At 44.6% G+C, this 18,639-nt stretch overlaps 1 protein-coding gene across 2 annotated transcripts in view; it reads left to right on the top strand.

Moving 5' to 3' along the window:
* Window positions 1-18,639, top strand: part of BACH2 (BTB domain and CNC homolog 2) — a gene marked incomplete at its 3' end in the record, with an annotated part of 152,355 nt that overhangs the window by 114,266 nt on the left and 19,450 nt on the right. The gene's annotated exons all lie outside the window — the stretch shown is intronic.

The following is an 18,639-nucleotide window of genomic DNA, read 5'->3' as shown; positions in this document are numbered from 1 at the left end:
AATTATAATAAAAAGCACTTGATAGTACGTTTTTGAAAATATGCCTCCCTAGAGATATACAGATGCATGTAGATGTACCCTATCAGTCAGCAGTGCTAATTACCTAATTATCTGGTCAGGTGCAATAAAAGCCCCTTTGACATTCTTTTCCTTCCAAATGCCAGATAAAGTGTTCTGGTGTCCGCTCTGTGACTGTGGTGAGGGGCAAACTGGATTCTCTTCCCACCAAGAGTAAGGATGTAGAACTGTCTTTGGAGCTGGCTGGGGGCAGTGCTTTGCTTCAGGGGCACAGCTGGGAACAGGGCAGCGCAAGACCCCTTCCCAGAGCTGGCAGGACAGCATGCCCTCAAGGGGGACACTGGACTTCACATGGCCTCCGTGGCTCTCAGTGTCCCCTGGAACTACCTGTGAACTCTGACCCCGCCCAGCTTCTTTTTCTTCTTGCAGTTGCTTCTTAGACATTTCACCATTTTGCTTCGTTACCTTATATTCTTTTTTTCCTGTTTAACTTTCTGAAATATCTTCCCTGCTGTGTCGTTTTTCCTGCTTTAGTATAAAAGTGGATTTTGCTTTTGCTTTTTCTCAGGCTGATCTAGAAGTGTCCCCATGCCGCAGTTGTAAAATCCTGTGAGTCTCACTTAGCATGTGCTAAGGAAGAGACAGTTTTGCTCGTCCGCTTAACTCTCCCAGCCTTCACTTTCAAACCAACTTCCAGCTCCTGCAGCTTCTACGGTGATGGTATACGGGTGCTCTTCTGAAAGCCCAGCTGTTGTGCTCTGTGGCTTTCTAAGCACCATTAGCCTCTCCCAACAGATCGTTTCTGTTTCTACCTTGGCGTCCCTTTTACGAGATCCAGTTGGAGTTTCATTCAAATGGATCGGAGGACACTGGTTTCTCTCAAACAGACAAGGGTGTTAAATCCTAGATTCTTTCCTAGACAGCCATGAGGCTGTTTTTGACATTGGCCAAGGTCAGGGTCACAGTATTTGAGGGTATGGGTTGTGTGCTCTCCTGTCCTCCGCCAGCTCGCATTCAAGCTTAGTGCTATCAGACAGCCCATACCCATGCCTCTTCTCGCACTTTATCTGTTGTACCAGGAGTCTCAACAATGTATCGTTTAACATTTAATTATTCTCTGCAACTATGGGATAGTTGTATTCTCTGGAATACATCCTGAGTTCCTCCAGGGTAAGACTATTTTTTGCTTCTTTCAAATTCACCTCAGCACCCAACACAGCAAATACTTGAGTAAATATTTTTGGATTGATTATTGACTCACATCTTGTTTGTGTGAGACACCTGGGATGTACACAGAAATCCTCATGGCCCCAGCACTGCTCTGTGGTCTAATGATTTCCTATCATTTAGCCTTTTGTGAATACTGTATCATCTAATTGACATGAAAATGTGACCTTTTGTTAATTCTTCTGAAATGTGTAATGCTAATGCCTTCTGAGAAGAAGTAACAAACTCTTCCTGACAACGCAGGAAGACTTGTGAGACTTTATTAGAATACACGCAGGTGGCACATGAAAAGTAGACCTCCAGGAATTTCTCATCAAGACAGGCACAACACATTAGCAGCAACATAGATGGACCTAGAGATTATCATACTAAGCAGAGAAAGTCAGAAAGAGAAAGACAAATACCATATGATATCACTTATATATGGAATCTAAAATATGACACAAATGACCTTATCTACAAAACAGAAACAGACTCACAGACATAAAGAACAGACTTGTGGGTGCCAAGAGGGAGGAAGTGGAGGTGAGGCAGGAGTGGGAGTTTGGGATTAGCAGATGCAAACTATTATATATAGAGTGGATAAACAACAAGGTCCTACTCTCTAGCACAGGGAACAATATTCAGTATCTTATGATAAACCATAATGGAAAAGAATATGAAAAAGAATATATGTATGTATAACTGAATCACTTTTCTGTACAGCAGAACTTAACACAACATTGTAAATAAAATAGAATTGTTTTAAAAGGCACCACATTCAGATAACAATGCAAAACAGCACTCATGTGATTGAATTCACTCATGTGAATGAAGGTCTGGGGGTCTATAGGCAGTAGCTGTTGTCCAGGTGGGTGGGTGGGAGGTGTCCAGTTTAATCGCCACCTCCTTTGCAAGGGTTTCCCCTGGCCTTGCATTCCATACTGATGGACACCCCCTCCCCTGTCCTCCACAGATGTCACAGGTACAGTTGGAATCAGTAAAGCAAAGTGAAGAATGCATCCAGGCAGTGGGCACAACTTGAGCGAATGCTAGAAGGCCAGAGAAAGGCTGGCGGTCTGGCTCAAGAGGATAACTGGAGATGAGACTGAAAGGGGGGTCAGTTGGGGGGCAATCTGGAAGATCAGATGGAAGAGAATTAAGTTTGCTCTGTAGGGACTTCACTGGTGGTCCAGTGGTTAAAACTCCGTGCTTCCAATGCAGGGGGTGCAGATTCGATCCCTGGTTGGGGAACTAAGATACCACATGCCACGTGACCAAAAAAAATAAATAGTTTGCTTTCTAAAGCAGGGCGTTGCTGCTGGAAACACAGTCCATGTCGGGAGCATTTACCCAAAGACTCTCCAGCCTCCCTGGGATTGAGGATCCAGAAAGGTCATCAAGGTGCAGGAGAGAGGAAAGATGGTATCAACAGAGAAGAGAGAGGTCATGAGTGGAGAAGTGGTATTAGTTTTCCCTTTTGCTTTGAGTATCAGTATTTTTACCACAATGATGACTCTACCTAGAGATTCTTAAGCCCTGGGATCCTATGCTTGTTAAAGAAATGACAGTGCTAGTGGTTAAGAATCCTCCTGCCAACGCAGGGGACACGGGTTCGAGCCCTGGTCCGGAAGACCCCACATACCGTAGAGCAACTAAGCCCGTGGCCACAACTGCTGAGCCCACGTTCCACAGCTACTGCAATCCGTGCACCTAGAGCCCATGCTCTGCAAGAAGAGAAGCCACCGGCATAAGAAGCCTGCGCACCGCAACGAAGAGTATAGCCCCCGCTCGTCGCAACTAGAAAAAGCCCGCACGTAGCAACGAAGACCCAACGCAGCCAAAAATAAATAAATTAAATTAAAAAAAGAAAAATAAATAGAAATGACAGTGCTGTCCAGACACCTGCTAGCTTAGGTGAGGTTTTCAAAGCTCCGCTGCTCTGGAAGGCTGCTGATAATCTGCTGTGGAGGGTCCTCCCTGCCAGGAGCCAAGTATTTCCTACTATAATAGTGCGAGGAAACTGGAGGGCTCGTTTTGCATTATGGTTTGTTAGGTTTCTGATTTCCAACTTCGATGACTAAAATTCTGTCAAAATACTGGAACACCCCCAAGTATTGTTCGTGCCTTAACCCGCATCCTTTTTTTTTTTTTTTTTTTTGCGGTACGCGGGCCTCTCACTGTTGTGGCCTCTCCCGTTGCGGAGCACAGGCTCCGCACGCGCAGGCTCAGCAGCCATGGCTCACGGGCCCAGCCGCTCCGCGGCATGTGGGATCTTCCCGGACCGGGGCACGAACCCGTGTCCCCTGCATCGGCAGGCGGACTCTCAACCACTGCGCCACCAGGGAAGCTCCAACTCGCATCCTTAAAGGTATATTCAGAAATACTTTGATTCACCCAAAACAAAACACGTTGTTTTGTTCTTGAGAGTTGGTGTTTGTCAAAAAACAAAAGTTTGTTTTCAGGATGCTTGGTTATCTTTATTAATAGCAGAAAAGGTATTTCCCTAGTTAGGAGCTGTAAGTAAAGAGATCTTTCGTAACAGTTCCAAGCCACATTCAAAATAGGTGGCCCAGAACAGCCTCCAAGGTGCGTTTTTGGATGCACCTGTGACTTATTTCCTTTTCTCACCATTCCCTGAGTTAGCATAAAAAGTGTGTTTCAGCCCCACAGAAACTGGATACAGCCACCCAGTCATTGGTGGAAATTCTGTCTCACCTGCATCAGCAGTGCTACCAGAGATGACACCACTGTCCAAAACAGGCCCCTGCCTTCATGCCCCAGAAGTCTCAAGTCCCAGCACACTGCCCTTCTCAGCAAAGCTTGCTCCCTGTCCCCTTGATGTCATTTGCAAGTCTGGCGCCCTAGTGTCCCAGGGAAGGCTGTGGAAGGCTACAGGGCCAGAGCCCAGCAGATCCAGGCAAAAACGGCAGCCCTGGGCTTCCCTGGTGGCGCAGAGGTTGAGAGTCCACCTGCCGATGCAGGGGACACGGGTTCGTGCCCCGGTCCGGGAAGATCCCACATGCCGCGGAGCGGCTGAGCCCATGAGCCGTGGCCGCTGAGCCTGCGCGTCCGGAGCCTGTGCGGCAGCCCTGGCCACGCTGATGGATGGAATCGGCTTGCTCTTCATTCCCTCCCTTGACGTCGGGAATCACACATAGAAAAGATGAGAAATAGGGGGAAAGGAGAGGAAGTGGCTGAGTGACAAACTTGACTTCGTGCTCCCATCCAGGAGCGTGGGTATTGTGTCCTAACGATTCCTGCAGCCCTGATTTCTACAGAGCTGTGTGTTCCGTCTGCGAGTCCTTTGGCTCCAGGGCAACCGTTGTCCAGCTCACATAGGGAAGCTTTGTGTTGATGGCCGCTGTTTAAGTCCTCACAGAGCACAGATGGTGCCTGCATTGCATCAGCATTGACTCTTCCCCATTGGCAGAGCCCACTGTGGAAACAGGAGAGGGGAGTGGAAATCAGAAGTATACAGTCCCTTTGGCAAAACGTCTGGTTTCCATATATGCATTTACCCCGGCTTACCGTACAGCCTTGGATAACCCAGTCAGCACGCCTTGACTTCTGTTTTAGGGTGGTTAGTAAAGGACTGAGATGAAGGAAACTAATAGACGGTAGAAATACTTCTCTTGCTGTTGGATACCATACCCATAAGGCAAAATCTGTAGCTTTGTTCCTTCTGTGAGCCACAGTAACACCCACTTCCATTGCAAATGGAAAAGCTCTGCTTGAAAAGACGATACACATCTTCTTAGAATTTTTAGTGTTTGTGTCTCAAAAGCCGTTCAAGTGTATTATCTGAATTTCTTCAGCATGTCCCTATTTATTTATTCCTGTTTTGCAAATGAGAGGGGAAATGGCAGCAGAGTTGCCCAAGTTGTCAGGGTCAGATTACTTTCCCCACTAAAGACCAGTGATCCTCCCTTGGTGGCACAGAGTCCTCATGGCGATTGGGGTATTAGTGGAATGTAGACCCACTTGCTGGACTTCCCTGGTGGCACAGTGGTTGAGAATCTGCCTGCCAACGCAGCGGACACGGGTTCAAGCCCTGGTCTGGGAAGATCCCACATGCCGCAGAGCAACTAAGCCTGTGCGCCACAACTACTGAGCCTGCGCTCTAGAGCCTGCAAGCCACAACTAGTGAAGCCCGCGCACCTAGAGCCCGTGCTCCACAGCAAGAGAAGCCACCACAGTGAGAAGCCACCACACCTCAAGAAGATGAGCCCCCGGTCTCTGCAACTAGAGAAAGCCCTCATGCAGCAATGAAGACCCAGTGCAGCCAAAAATAAATTTTAAATAAATAAATAACTAATAAATAAAATAAAAAATAAACCCACTTGCTTCCAGAGGTCAAGAAGAAAATAACATTTTCCATAAGAGATGTGTGATCTGTCAGTTCTTCAGTTTTCATTTCAGATGGAAAATATGACTTTAGTTCTTGAAGGAAAAAAAGATTCCCTAACCAGGCACGACAGATGTCTTCGAATATGTGGTGGATTGTCATGTGAAAGAAGGACTCAAATCCTCTGCTTGCCCCGGCAGGCATTACTAGAGTTAGCTCAATTCAGTTCAACCAATAGTTATTGAGAACCCACAGCGCATAAGTCTCGTGCTTTAAACTGAAAGGGGGGAGGGGGAGGGAAACGAATATCCTGCTCAACTCATGACACCAATTATCACAGAAGCAAGCAGGTTTGACATTGATGTGAAAGTGAGAAGTATTTGGTGAATCATTGGATAAGCCAAGGAGAAGGGGAAGACAGAAGCAATATTTACAGTTTCCAATGTCTGTCTATCAGTGAGTGAAGCAGGAGTAATTAAATTGAATTGGAGATTGTTGCCAGGGTGATACATAGAATTTCTTAGGTAACCCACGTAACCTGGTGAGCAAAAGGGCATCACATTGAGACATGGCTGAGAAGGAATTCCATATTCAAATTAAAAATGTCACCAACTGGGAAGAAAAGCAGGGCAGCACCGTATATCCAGAAGCTCTGTAAGTAAGTCAAGAAACATGAAGGCAGGAGCCTTCAAAAGAGCACTAGGAAGAGATTAGAAAAGAGAGAAACAAAACTGATAGTATAGTAGGAGTTCTTTATGGGTTATAGAGTCAGAGCGATTACCAGCTCCATGTTCCAATTCCCATTTACAAGATTAGGGCAAAGGAGAGGCATGATACGGAACTATATATATATAGCTATATAAATAGCTATCAGAATTCTCTTCAACTAATAGAAAGAATACCTGAGTGATCATTGATGTGCCTTATCAGCAGTTTCACCTTTAAGAGGGTAGAGAGTTTGAGAATAGAATTGCTCTTCTGGTCCTAATACTGACTAACTAAAAGGAACTGACAAGAGTATACATGAGAGAAACCTTAGAAGAGACCATATCATTTTAGAGAACATGACCATCAAAGAGGAGATTTTGCACAGTCCAAAATATTTCAAGACCTTTTTATTGTGATTTTAAAAAGCACAACATGAATTTACCATCTTGACCATTTTTAAGTGTCCTATACTAATGTCCATCAAGCATTCATCTTACTTTAAAAATAGTCACATTGTTATGAAACAGATCTCCAGAACTCATAACCCTGCAAATCGGAAACTCTATAACCCATTAAAGGACCACCTCCCTTCCCCTCTGACCCCGGCCCCTGGTCGCCACCATTCTACTTTCTGTATCTATGAATATGACTACTTTAGGTACCTCATATAAGTGGAATCATGCAGTATTTGTCTTTTTGTGACTGACTTACTTCACTTAGTATAATGACCTCAAGGTTTATCCATATTGTAGCATGTGACAGGATTTCCTTCCTTTTTAAGGCTGCACAGTATTCCATTGTATATATACACCACATTTTGTTTATCCATTCATCCACTAATGGACATGTGGGTTGCTCCCATTTCTTGGCTACTGTAAACAGTGCTGCTGTGAACATGGGTGTGTACAGTACCTCCTGCTTTTGATTCTTTTGGATATATACCCAGAAGTGGGATTGCTGGATCAAATGGTAGTTCTATTTTTAATCTTTTGAGGAATGTTCATACTCTTCTTCCATAGCGATTGCACCATTTTACAGTCCCACCAACTCCGCACAAGGCTTCCAGATTTCTCCACATCTTTGCCAATACTTATTTTCTCCTTTCTTGATAGTAGCCATCCTAGTGGGTATGAGGTGACATCTTATTGTGGTTTTGATTTGTATTTCTCTGATGATTAGTGATGTTGAGCATCTTTCATAAGCTTGTTGGCAATTTATATATCGCCTTTGGAAAAATACCTATTCAAGTCTTTTGCCTTTTTTAAAAATCTGATTATTTGATTATTTTGTTGTTGTTGAGTTATAGGAGTTCTTTATATATTATGGATATTAACCCCTTATTAAATATAGGATTCATAAATATTTTCTCCCATTCCATAAGTTGCATTTTCACTCTGTTGTGTCCTTTGATGCACAAAAGTTTTTAAACTTGACGTAGTCCCATTTGTCTGTATTTGCTTTTGTTGCCTGTGCTTTTGGTGTCATATCCAGGAAATCATTGCCAAATCCAGTGTTATGAAGCTTTTCCCCTGTGTTTTCTTTTAGGAGTTTTCTAGTTTGGGGTTCATGACCATTTGAGAGATTTTTTTAAATAAGAGAAATGTAGAAATTACACATATGCAGGGAAAGATGACTCAGGAGGTCTATGAATGCCCAAAACAAAGTTCAGACGAGGACCGTTTTTGTTTCAACAAAGGAGGGTAATTGTGCCAGCAGTTCTCTGTTTAGCTAAATTTTCTTTTTTTTTTAAATGGTAGAAAAACATGAATGACTATGAAAAGGTATATGGACCCACAAAAACAGTATCAAGAAAACCCAAGCCCCAAATGAGTGGAGACCTTTCAAAGAGGGACAGATAAGGAAAACAAATATATTGTTCTCTGTGGAGCAAGAAGACGAGGAAACCCAACAGCTGCTTCTTGGGGCTGAGCATTTAGTATTGAGGATGACAAAGAGCCCTGAGTTACCTCTGTATTGTATGCCATGGAGAATGTTCATTAGATGGAAAACTGAGAAAAACTTGGAGAAAGAAATGGAAACCCCAGGTAGAAGAAAACGCCTAGGCCCCCAGTCTGGAGGAATTGAAGATCCCAAAGTACAGGAAAAAAAATAGGCATAATGATGGTACAACTTGTTAAGGTCAAAATCTTTGAGAAACTGTGGAGCCCAGCAAAGCATCAATGGCATTATAGTTTTCAAAAAAAGGAAGAAAGTGGATCTTTAAAAGTTTGCCTAGAGGGACTTCCCTGGCGGTCCAGTGGTTAAGACTCCACACTTCCACTGCAGGGGGTGCGAGTTTGATCCCTGGTAGGGGAACTAAGATCCCGCATGCCGCGGGGCACAGCCAAAAAAATGAAAAGGAGAACAGTTTATATAATAAAAAAACAGTTTCTGAATATCTAGACAAGTATACACTCTTGGGCCAAGAAATCAATTTTGCAAGATTAAAATGGACACGTGGCTTGTCAGTAGCATGTGCTAGAAACAAAAAGCTTAGAGATGGTAACTGGTAGCACCATAAGTAACAAGTGGCAATGAAATAAATCATTGCATTCATAGAAAATAGGCTCTAGATGGAGGGAGGTGACCGTTCTGTCCTCTGTTTCAGTGACTAGAGCATTTACTCAGTCCAGGTATCTGCTGGGGACGTCAAACTCAAGATGTTTCGGAGGGGGGCATTGAGGAGGGGAGAGGGGCTCATAACTGGTTAGGTTTCAGGGATGGGAATTTTGGCTTAATAGGAAGAAGCATTAGAAGGTTCTGATGAGGAATTGAACTTCTCAAGACTAGAAGCGTTAAAAAATGCTTTGTGTTTTCTGGTTGAACATCAAACAGTTGCTGGTTGGTTTGAAAGGACTAGAGGGGTCTAGGAGGTAAAACCAAACCTTGACTCAAGAAAATTCTTGTCTACGAAGATCATTGGTTTCCTGAAAGAGGGGAGAGGGTCATTCAGATGGAAAATAGGTAATTTTTTTAAATCGTTTTGAAAATAATTTTCTGTTGGAGGTGGTTTTTCAAATGAAACTGTAAACCTAGATGCAGGTTTTACTACATTACCAGTGAGTGGGTTGCTTTTCACTTTCATTTTACACTGAAAAACGTAAAAAGTTACTACTATCTTATACCTATTTTAAGATCTACAGTTATACTGAAATTGAATTTTTAAAAATTACTCCGTGAGCTTCATTATATAATCTTTCAGAAGAGAGACTTTCTGTTTTCATTGTATGCTTTTAGAGTAAATATGAATACAGTACCTTACATTTGAATCACATAGGACTTTTGCCCATCGCTTACCTGGAAATATAACCATCTGTAGCTGAATGAGAAAATAATGAAGGCCACACATGAAGGAGTGAGATGAGGGGTAAAATCACCCGGGTGAAATGAAGGTTCCACGGGGCCAAGGTGTTGCCAGTTCCCAGGAAAGACGATAATGAATGCTTGCTTCCCCTTCCCTTTTCTCATCAACCTGAGACAACCAAATACCTCAGGGGCAGTTCCAGCTGTTACGTAGCCTCCTGATAATTCTGAGCCAGCTGACACAGGCAGAGGCCACGTGACTTGCCCCCTAAACATCAGCTTTATCAGGCTGCCTTTCTCATTTGGAACAAAGCTTTGGTCCCACATGGCTCCCCGCCAGAAAGGCGTTTCTGCTTTGATGCCTCCCAGATTCCAAGAAATGAAGCTGCTGATTTATCAAATTCCTATGCGATAGAAGAGTTCCCTAGATTTACGAGGTTTTACCAGGCAGGAAAGGGACTTAGCACTTTTAGCTTCATTCTTTGGGAGAAATCTAGACGCTGAATCTGAATCATGTAAATAACGATAGAACCAAATGTGAGATTCACCCTTCTTCCTACCCGGGAAGTACCACATTCAGTTGGCCAGACTTCTTTGGATAGAGCTGTATAAAAGTGAATGTTTTAGAGAGTGCAATAAAACTTGAAATATGAAATATCATTCCTTTTCTGGTTTACTTCAGAGAGACAGCAACTGGTATGAAAGGAGCAGGAGAGTTGAACTCTGCAGTCAGAAGGCTTGAGTTGAAGCCCTGGCTGACCAGACACGTGACTTTGGGACGATCCCTTCACCTTTCTGAGCTTTCTGGGCTTCACCTCATTTGGCTTCGTTGTCTGTAAAATGGATGAGGACTGAGTCAGGGAAACAGAAACCATGACAGGTGTTTCAAATAGAGGGGGTGTAAGACAGCGAATTGGTTACACAGGTGCTGGGAAACTGAAAGAACAGGAAGTGGAAGGAGACTTAACCCAGTGATTAATGATGGACAGAAGCAGCTCTCACTCCCCGGGCTGGAGGGATAAAAGGGACCTCTGAGCATGCAGGAGGGGCTGCACCTGGGGAGAAGACCACCACTTCCAGACACCCCACCAGGGAAGGACAGAGAAAGAGAACAAGAAATGGGAACCACAGCTTCCTTCCTCCTACCTCTGATCTCCCACCAGTGCCCCCTATTGACAGAGTAAATCACCTGACAAAGGAGCCTGGGAAACAAAGTTTAAAAACTCCCAGGCTCGGGGCTTCCCTGGTGGCGCAGTGGTTGAGAGTCCGCCTGCCAATGCAGGGGACACGGGTTGGTGCCCCGGTCCGGGAAGATCCCACATGCCGCGGAGCGGCTGGGCGGCCACTGAGCCTGTGCGTCCGGAGCCTTTGCTCCGCAACGGGAGAGGCCACAACAGTGAGAGGCCCGCGTACCGCAAAAAAAAAAAACACTCCCAGCCTCAGGGGCTTCCCTGGTGGTCCAGTGGGTAAGACTCTGAGCTCCCAGTTCAGGGGACCTGGGTTCGATCCCTGGTCAGGGAACTAGATCCTGCATGCATGCCACAACTAAGAAGTCTGCGTGCTACAACTAAAAGATCCTGCATGCCACGATGAAGATCCCACATGCTGCAACTAAGACCTGGCATAGCCTAAATAAATAAATAAATATTAAATATTTTTAAATTTAATAAATAAAAAAATAAAAACTCCCATCTTCAGCATTAGAAAGGGGAACATTAGGAGAGTAGGTATGACATATAGGAGAGTTGCTGAGAAAGTAAATCCTAGGGGTTCTTATCCCAAGGGGAATTTTTTTCTTTTTACTGTATCTAGATGAGAAGATGGATGTTGGCTGAACCTGTTGTGGTAATCATATGTAAATCAAACCATCATGCTGTACACCTTAAACGTATACAGGAATGTATGTCAATTATTTCTCAATAGAAGTGGGGAGGAAACAAAAGAAGAGTGGGGCATGAGGCTAAGAGACAAAACTGTCCTGTTACATTTGTATTAAACTAGTGCTACTTTAGTTCATAGATAGGCAGAGAAGGATATATAGATAGATTTGGTTCTGATCTAAACAGTTTTTGAATAATTTTTTGTTAAAGTTTTTTAGTTAAAAAAGTTTGTATTAGTTCATGATTTAGGAAAACTACCAGATGTATGTTTCTGCAAACCCTTGTGACAGAAGAAATCATAGCGGCAACCTGGATAATTATAGGATCCTTCCTCAGGAGTTCCTGAATCTGTGAACTGACTCAAGTGTGGGATGATGACTCTATCACAGAGACTCAAGCAGGGCTTTGTCCACTTAACCTACATGATTTTCTTTTTTTCTCACCAACCAAAAAGTACCTTCGTGGCCTGACTGTGTATTTCAGTCCAATATACTCATGATCTTGCCAGTCACCGCTGACCTACACTGCTGATCCCAGTAGCTGTGCCAGCTACTGGGAGTGGAGTAGCTGGAGTTTCACTCAATTGGAGTTCACTGGCTCTACCTAGGATGCCATCAGCCCACTGAGATCAGGGAGCAGAGCCCATTTCAACTGCAGGGCATAGGTAGCAAATGTGTGTTGACAAGGCCAGATTCAAGGGCTTACGACCTATGCAATTGCCTAGGGTCCCCTGCTCAGAAGGACCCTGTCATCATCTTCAAGTTCTGAATCTCCAAGCAAGAGGACCACCTTTCCACTTTACACTGGATCCTGCAAATCATGTAGCCAGTCCTGGTGCTGGGAGTTGTGATTAGAGGCCCAGGAAGGGCCTCACTGAGAAAGTAGCATTTGAGGAAGAGCCTGAAGGAGATGAGGGAGTGAGCCAGGCCCTTCTTTGACTTATTCTAATGAACTTCAACTCAGCCTTCAATACTTGGGGCAAAGGTCACCACTTCCAGGAAGGCTACGCTGACACTCTTAGGAGTTACTACCCCCAGCTTGGTCCTGCCTTAGCACCCTGCAAATACCTGTTACATACTTCGATTACATTGTAGACCTTTGTGTTGAACATCTGTCTCTCTGGTCACCCTCTTAGTTCCTTGGAAAAGGAGACTATATATTATTCATTTTTGTAATAACAGCAATAATAATAGCTGTTACTCAATGCTAGAAGCTATTCCATAGGTTTTACTACAAGGCAGGCACTGTTGGTCTTACAGTTGGAGAAACTGAAGCACAGAAAGATTAAGTAAGAAGCCCAAGTTACCCAGCTGGTACATCATAGAGCTGGAATTGGAATCGAAGAAAGCTGGTGCCCTCAGATGTCACACAGTGCACCAGTGCCCAGTCAGTGCCCAGAACATGGTTGGTGAATGAATGAGTAAACAAAAAATAGTAATGACTGAATGATCACATAGAGAATCTCAGGGACAGATTTACAAAAAAGAGAGGAACTTTGTATTGTGGCTGCAAATTCAAGCCTGCACAGGGGAGAAAAGACACTTAAGTTCATGCTTTTAAGCCACATTCACTAACACAAATTTTTTTTAAACCCACTGCATGAAATTATATACTTGTACATATAATCAACTTGCTTTAGTTTTTGTATTGTTACTTTAGGAATGGAAACAAGTTGTTTGGTCTGGCTGTATCATTGACTAAAACTAGTACCAAAATAACCAGGAGCTTTGTTGAAATAGTGAGGTTAATTTAACAAATACATCCTGAATATAGTATGCTTATAGAGCATGCTGCTTTGGGGAGAAACAAGTGATAATATGGATATTAATTATAGAAAATTAAGATTGGAAGCGATGCCTCATCGCTAAGTCAGTCTTCAGCCTGCAGAATGGGATGCAGTGCACTGTGGAGGTGGAAGGGAGGAGTGAGTTGTCACTGGTGCTGTTTTCCTTATTTGACAAGTGCCTTGCTGTGCAAATACGACCCAAGTCAGTGTTTTCAAAAGCCCTTCGGCATAGCTTTGTTACCTCCTCTCGCCTGCTCCAGCAGTGTAGGAGAGATCCAGCTCCATTAGGACATGATGTTGCTAAAAATAAAAGATTCCGTGTTTTGTAAGGCTGTGATTATGGGACCTCGAGCAGCGTGCCACCCCTCTCCTGGGGCGCAGTCCCCAGATCTCCTGACCCATCACATCAGGCTCGGGTAGATGGGCTCAGTGCTGCAGCCATGAATATACACTGCCAGAACCAGCAGAGAAGACCTTCATCACATGGCTTGAGTAGAAAATGCTGTTCCAAGACTTATAAATATTCCCAAACCCTGTTTTCAGTTTATGCCTGAAGCCCAGATGCCTGATCCCTGTAATAATCTAGAGTGACAAACCTGTTAGAAGTTTCCTTTCACAAGCTCTGTCCAGCAGCACACGGACCACGTCCTGAGGGAGTGAGCTCCCCGGCTCTGCAAACAGCACCCAAGCGTGCCCTCTGCCAGCTGCGTTTTCATCATTTCATCTTCCTTTCTTCCACAGCAGAGAGATGATACATCAGAACCCAAGGGAACAAAGGGTGGAGGGTCATAGTTTCAGTGGGTCAGATTTTCAACCCATGAGTGGCATGTGGACTCACACCACAGTGCACGAGTCTGGTAGTCTGACCTTGTTTCTTTCAGGCCCTAAACCCAAAGGTCAGAGCCACTCGCCTTGTGTGTGCCGAATGCTGGATGAGGTCACCGCCTCCTTGGGAGCAGCCAGAGAGCGAGGCGGGATTACTTCCTGACCTCTCACGGGTCTTAGTCCCCCAGGGCACCCTCCATTCTGCCCAGTACATGAGCCAGTCTCATCTGTAGCACAAGGTATATTGCACATTATGGAACCATAATGTGATAAAAAAACACTCTTCAGAATGATTCAACCAAAAGATTCCATTCAAAATGCAAGACTATTATCCCAGGTGCCCCTAATACTGTATTTTGCATTTGTTTATCATTCCTTTAGGCCATTCCTGACCGGTGATTTTTTAGCCTAGGTATGTCTGCTTCCCTGAGAGCAGTGGAACACAGCTCCATTAATACCAGTGAGCTGGGACTGGCTTGCTATTTCTCATCACTTTATTCCACTGTAACTTGATGATCATTACCTTTTTTTTTTATTATTTTTATTTTTGCTGTGTTGGGTCTTCGTTTCTGTGCAAGGGCTTTCTCTAGTTGTGGCAAGCGGGGGCCACTCTTCATCGCGGTACGCGGGCCTCTCACTATCGCGGCCTCTCTTGTTGCAGAGCACGGGCTCCAGACACGCAGGCTCAGTAGTTGTGGCTCACGGGCCTAGTTGCTCCGCGGCATGTGGTATCCTCCCAGACCAGGGCTCAATCCCGTGTCCCCTGCATCGGCAGGCAGATTCTCAACCACTGCACCACCAGGGAAGCCCCGATCATTACCTTCTTAAATAACATTGTTATGGTCATTAGTTTTGTGGGTGAGTCTCCATCTCCTGCCCCCTCTTATTTTTCCCATTATCAGAGCCTTACTTGTTACAAACAGAAAGTAAATAACCACGCAGGCTTGTGGACCCAGTTTCATAAACATGCAGGTTCACGCCGGTACCTGGATATTTGCTTTCTGAGTACGTGAGCTTAAATGATTCCTCAAAATGGAAAGACAGTGCAAGCTACTCAAGATGGAGGCTAAACCAATATTTACAAAGCCACTGCCTATTTTAACACTGGCCTGCATGTGTGGTGGGCACCCACTTTCTGTTTTGTGTATTTGGAGCTATTGCAACTGGGCTGAAATGCACCAGAGATGGGTTCCTGGAAGGGACAGTAGTGGCAGTTCAGAAGGTACCCGTTGTATCGAAGCAACCCTTGACCCCGATCGGACCCAGTCGGGGGCAATTCAGTACACTCCAGGTGTCCTGCTTACAAGTCCCTGCTTCAAGGGATCCCACAGACTTCAGCAGTCTCCTCTTCTCCTGAACTGGTCAGGATTTCTTAGTTGACAACTGATCATGTCATCTTGCCTTTCCATTGTTGATTTACGTGGTTCCTGAAAATTAACTTATTGTTCGTATCTCCTCTTCAAAGCTAAATTGTAGGTTTCTTGAGCACAAGGCTGAGTCTTGTACTTAACCATTTTCCATAGCACTTAGGTTGAAATCCCAACTCTGTACTTACTAGCTCTAGGACCTTGGACGCACTCCTTCACCTCCTTGCTTCTCAGTTTCCTTGTCTACAAAACACCGGCAATCGTGCCTGCCTTCCAGTGCGTTAGGAGAACCAGCTAGCACGGTGCTGGGTGCTAGCGGGAGCTTGGTGAATAGTAACTGACTCTCTAGACAAAGCCCTGCGCGCAGAAGCTGAGCAAAATTTAGCAGAATTAAATATGATGAAGCATGGTTTAAACTTGCAGGAGGGAAGAGCTATTTATGGACTCTTGAAATTCCATGGTGAGGACACCGTTTTCTCTGACCTGGGATTGAATGACACTTTACGACCCTGTTTTTATTCATGACTCGTTCATGACCATGTGACGATCATTTCAAGCTCATCATGTCTCCTGAGCCCCCAAAGGATCAATGAACTGATTTGGGATGTGGAGACTGTGCTTATTGGCATCCTTGGACCCACTCATACATTTAAGTATTAGCTTGGCCCTGAGCGGAGAAGCTTTCTGCAGCTCCTTGCTGCCATGAGGCAGGTGGTGATGCCCAGGACTGCTCTAGTGATCCTCAAGCGTGTCCCTTAGCTTCTTTAGCAATTTTCTTTAAAAGCAGCCATAGCGGGGGATAGTGGTACAGCTTACTGAGACCGCATCAAAATAAAAAAGAAATGGGGATGAGAGTATGAGGAGGACTGTATAAAAAAAACATAAATAGCATCAAGATGAGTTTCCCCGATTTCCCGTATAACGAGCGCATCTGCCAAAACTCAAGATGTGGGACTTCCCTGGTGGCGCAGTGGTTGAGGGTCTGCCTGCCGATGCAGGGGACACGGGTTCGTGCCCCAGTCCAGGAAGATCGCACATGCTGCGGAGCGGCTGGGCCCGTGAGCCATGGCCGCTGAGCCTGCGCGTCCGGAGCCTGTGCTCCGCAATGGGAGAGGCCACAACAGTGAGAGGCCCGTGTACCGCAAAAAAACAAAAAAACAACAACAAAAACTCAAGATGTGTATTATCCACTCTACAATTGGCAGATTGCCTAGGAGCGGAGCAGAAGGTGCTTACTGATGGAGGGGTCAGCTCTGCCTTGATTCTGCCATTTTCTCTTTGTGGTGGAGCCATGCTACAATGAAGAAATGGGTCCTGTGACATTGTCATCAACCTTCTTTGGTTACTTATCAATATGCACTTCCTTACCTTACACTCCCTTTTATAGGTTCCTGGGAGAAAAGTACATTAAAAAGACATTTGCTGAATCTATTGCCATGTCAGCTTAGTAAAATGAAAGCATAGGTCAAGTGAACTCCCTTTCAATATAGGTGCTAAGGGACGTGACAAATAAGCACCCCTGCCTGCCATTGATTAATTGGTATAGTTTGTTGGTTTACACAGTGCCTTGCTCCAAAAGTAATTTGAGACAGCACTCACCGAGCAGAGTGTGTTGTCACCTTCTGGACACTATAGTTGTATGTTAGGGACACAGTTAGACTTCAGACATATTCAGTAATATACAAGCTTTTATCAGATGTTTAGAGACCCTCCTTAGGTGCAGGGTTACAAAGAGAAGTGAAACAATCCCTCATCTGAAGAAGCTTTGCTGTCTACCGGTAGAAACTGACACAATTAAGTACAATAAAGAGAGATGGCAATGATCGCCCTTGTAGAACTACAATGTGGGTCTTGCAGTCATGGGTTTTCGTTGTGTGTTTTTTTTTTTAAAACCAAACATCTCAGGACTCAGTATCTGATGGAGAATTTTTTTTTGAATTGTATTTAAAGTACTTCAAAAATATTAACAATTAAAATTCCATTCAGCTATGTATCTAAGAAATTTCCCTTACTAGGCATTCCCTTAGAATGCAGTGATATAAAATGAGCACTGCCCTTGGGGAAGGCATATGGGGCCTGAGAGGATGGTGTCATTCGCTCTCTAAGCAGTTTGCAGAGGGCTCCCAGAAGAGTTGATGTCTGCGTTGAATCTTGAACAGCAGATATAGGTCCTCACAAGAGTTTGGGCTCTGCGTGCTGTCCTGAATTCAATCCACGTGGCAGTCAGCTCCAAAGCCTGCGGGTTCGTCTCGCTCTGCACTTATTCCCCTAGCAGATATTTTTTAGTCACTGCTACTGTAGCTTCCAGCAAGGACCCCATGACCTCTGCTTTCATTTGTTTTGTACACATGATTCATGGACCTGCCTCCCCTCCCTTCCCTATAGGGTCAGCAGTGCTTGCAAGAACGTAGAGGATGCGTGGGTTTTGTGTATAGGGTAAGGAAGCCTGCCCTGAACACCGGCAAGTTTAATCCATTTTCATTCGAAAGGACAACTGGCCTTGGGCAACATATTTCTAATGGTCTAAGTCATTCAGCGTGTGTGTGCGTGCAGGCATGCGCGTGTACACAAGCTGTGCATAAATAGCACGTTTCCAATCTGCAGAAAATGTGTAATGGACAAGCGGCACATGACAGTAGGCTCAGCCCCTGAAGATTTACCAGGAAAGAAGACAGCTGCGTGGCAAAGCTGCTGCTTATAATTAGGGAAGGAGTTGCCCATGTCCTGTGCCATTCAACAACTTCAGCCATTTAAATGACAGCCGGCTTGTTTAGCTCTAACCACCCTCCACCCTTTTTAGGGGCCAGGAGTTAATTTCTTTTTGAGAACGCTGCTTTGGACTGTCATCTCTAGTATCATTGTAAGATGGGATATGACGTGACGACTGGAACATCTCAACTAGCAACCATGATGAATGAGCAAAACACAGGAGTTGCTTTCAACGTCTCTTTTTAACTTTGTGAGGGAAAAACTATTTTCAAAACCCCGTGGACTTTCCGGTTTCTAACAGGGCCATATTTCTAGTTCTGCAGTTGACGAGAAAACTATAATGCTTTCTTTGGCTCGAGTGAGCTGTGAGAAGTATCACAGCACTCCTGACGTACAGTGGCTCTCAACAGGATGGATGGGGAGGGAAATTAATAGGCTTCCCATTGTTACCGTGCATTTTTGCCAGGATATTTCATTAGTGTAAACACT

This window comes from Grampus griseus (assembly GCF_964374135.1).
Source record: "Grampus griseus genome assembly, chromosome: 13".
In the NCBI taxonomy this organism is placed as follows: domain Eukaryota; kingdom Metazoa; phylum Chordata; class Mammalia; order Artiodactyla; family Delphinidae; genus Grampus; species Grampus griseus.
Note: the sequence above shows the minus strand (reverse complement) of the source record. Positions and strands in the feature narration are given on the sequence as shown.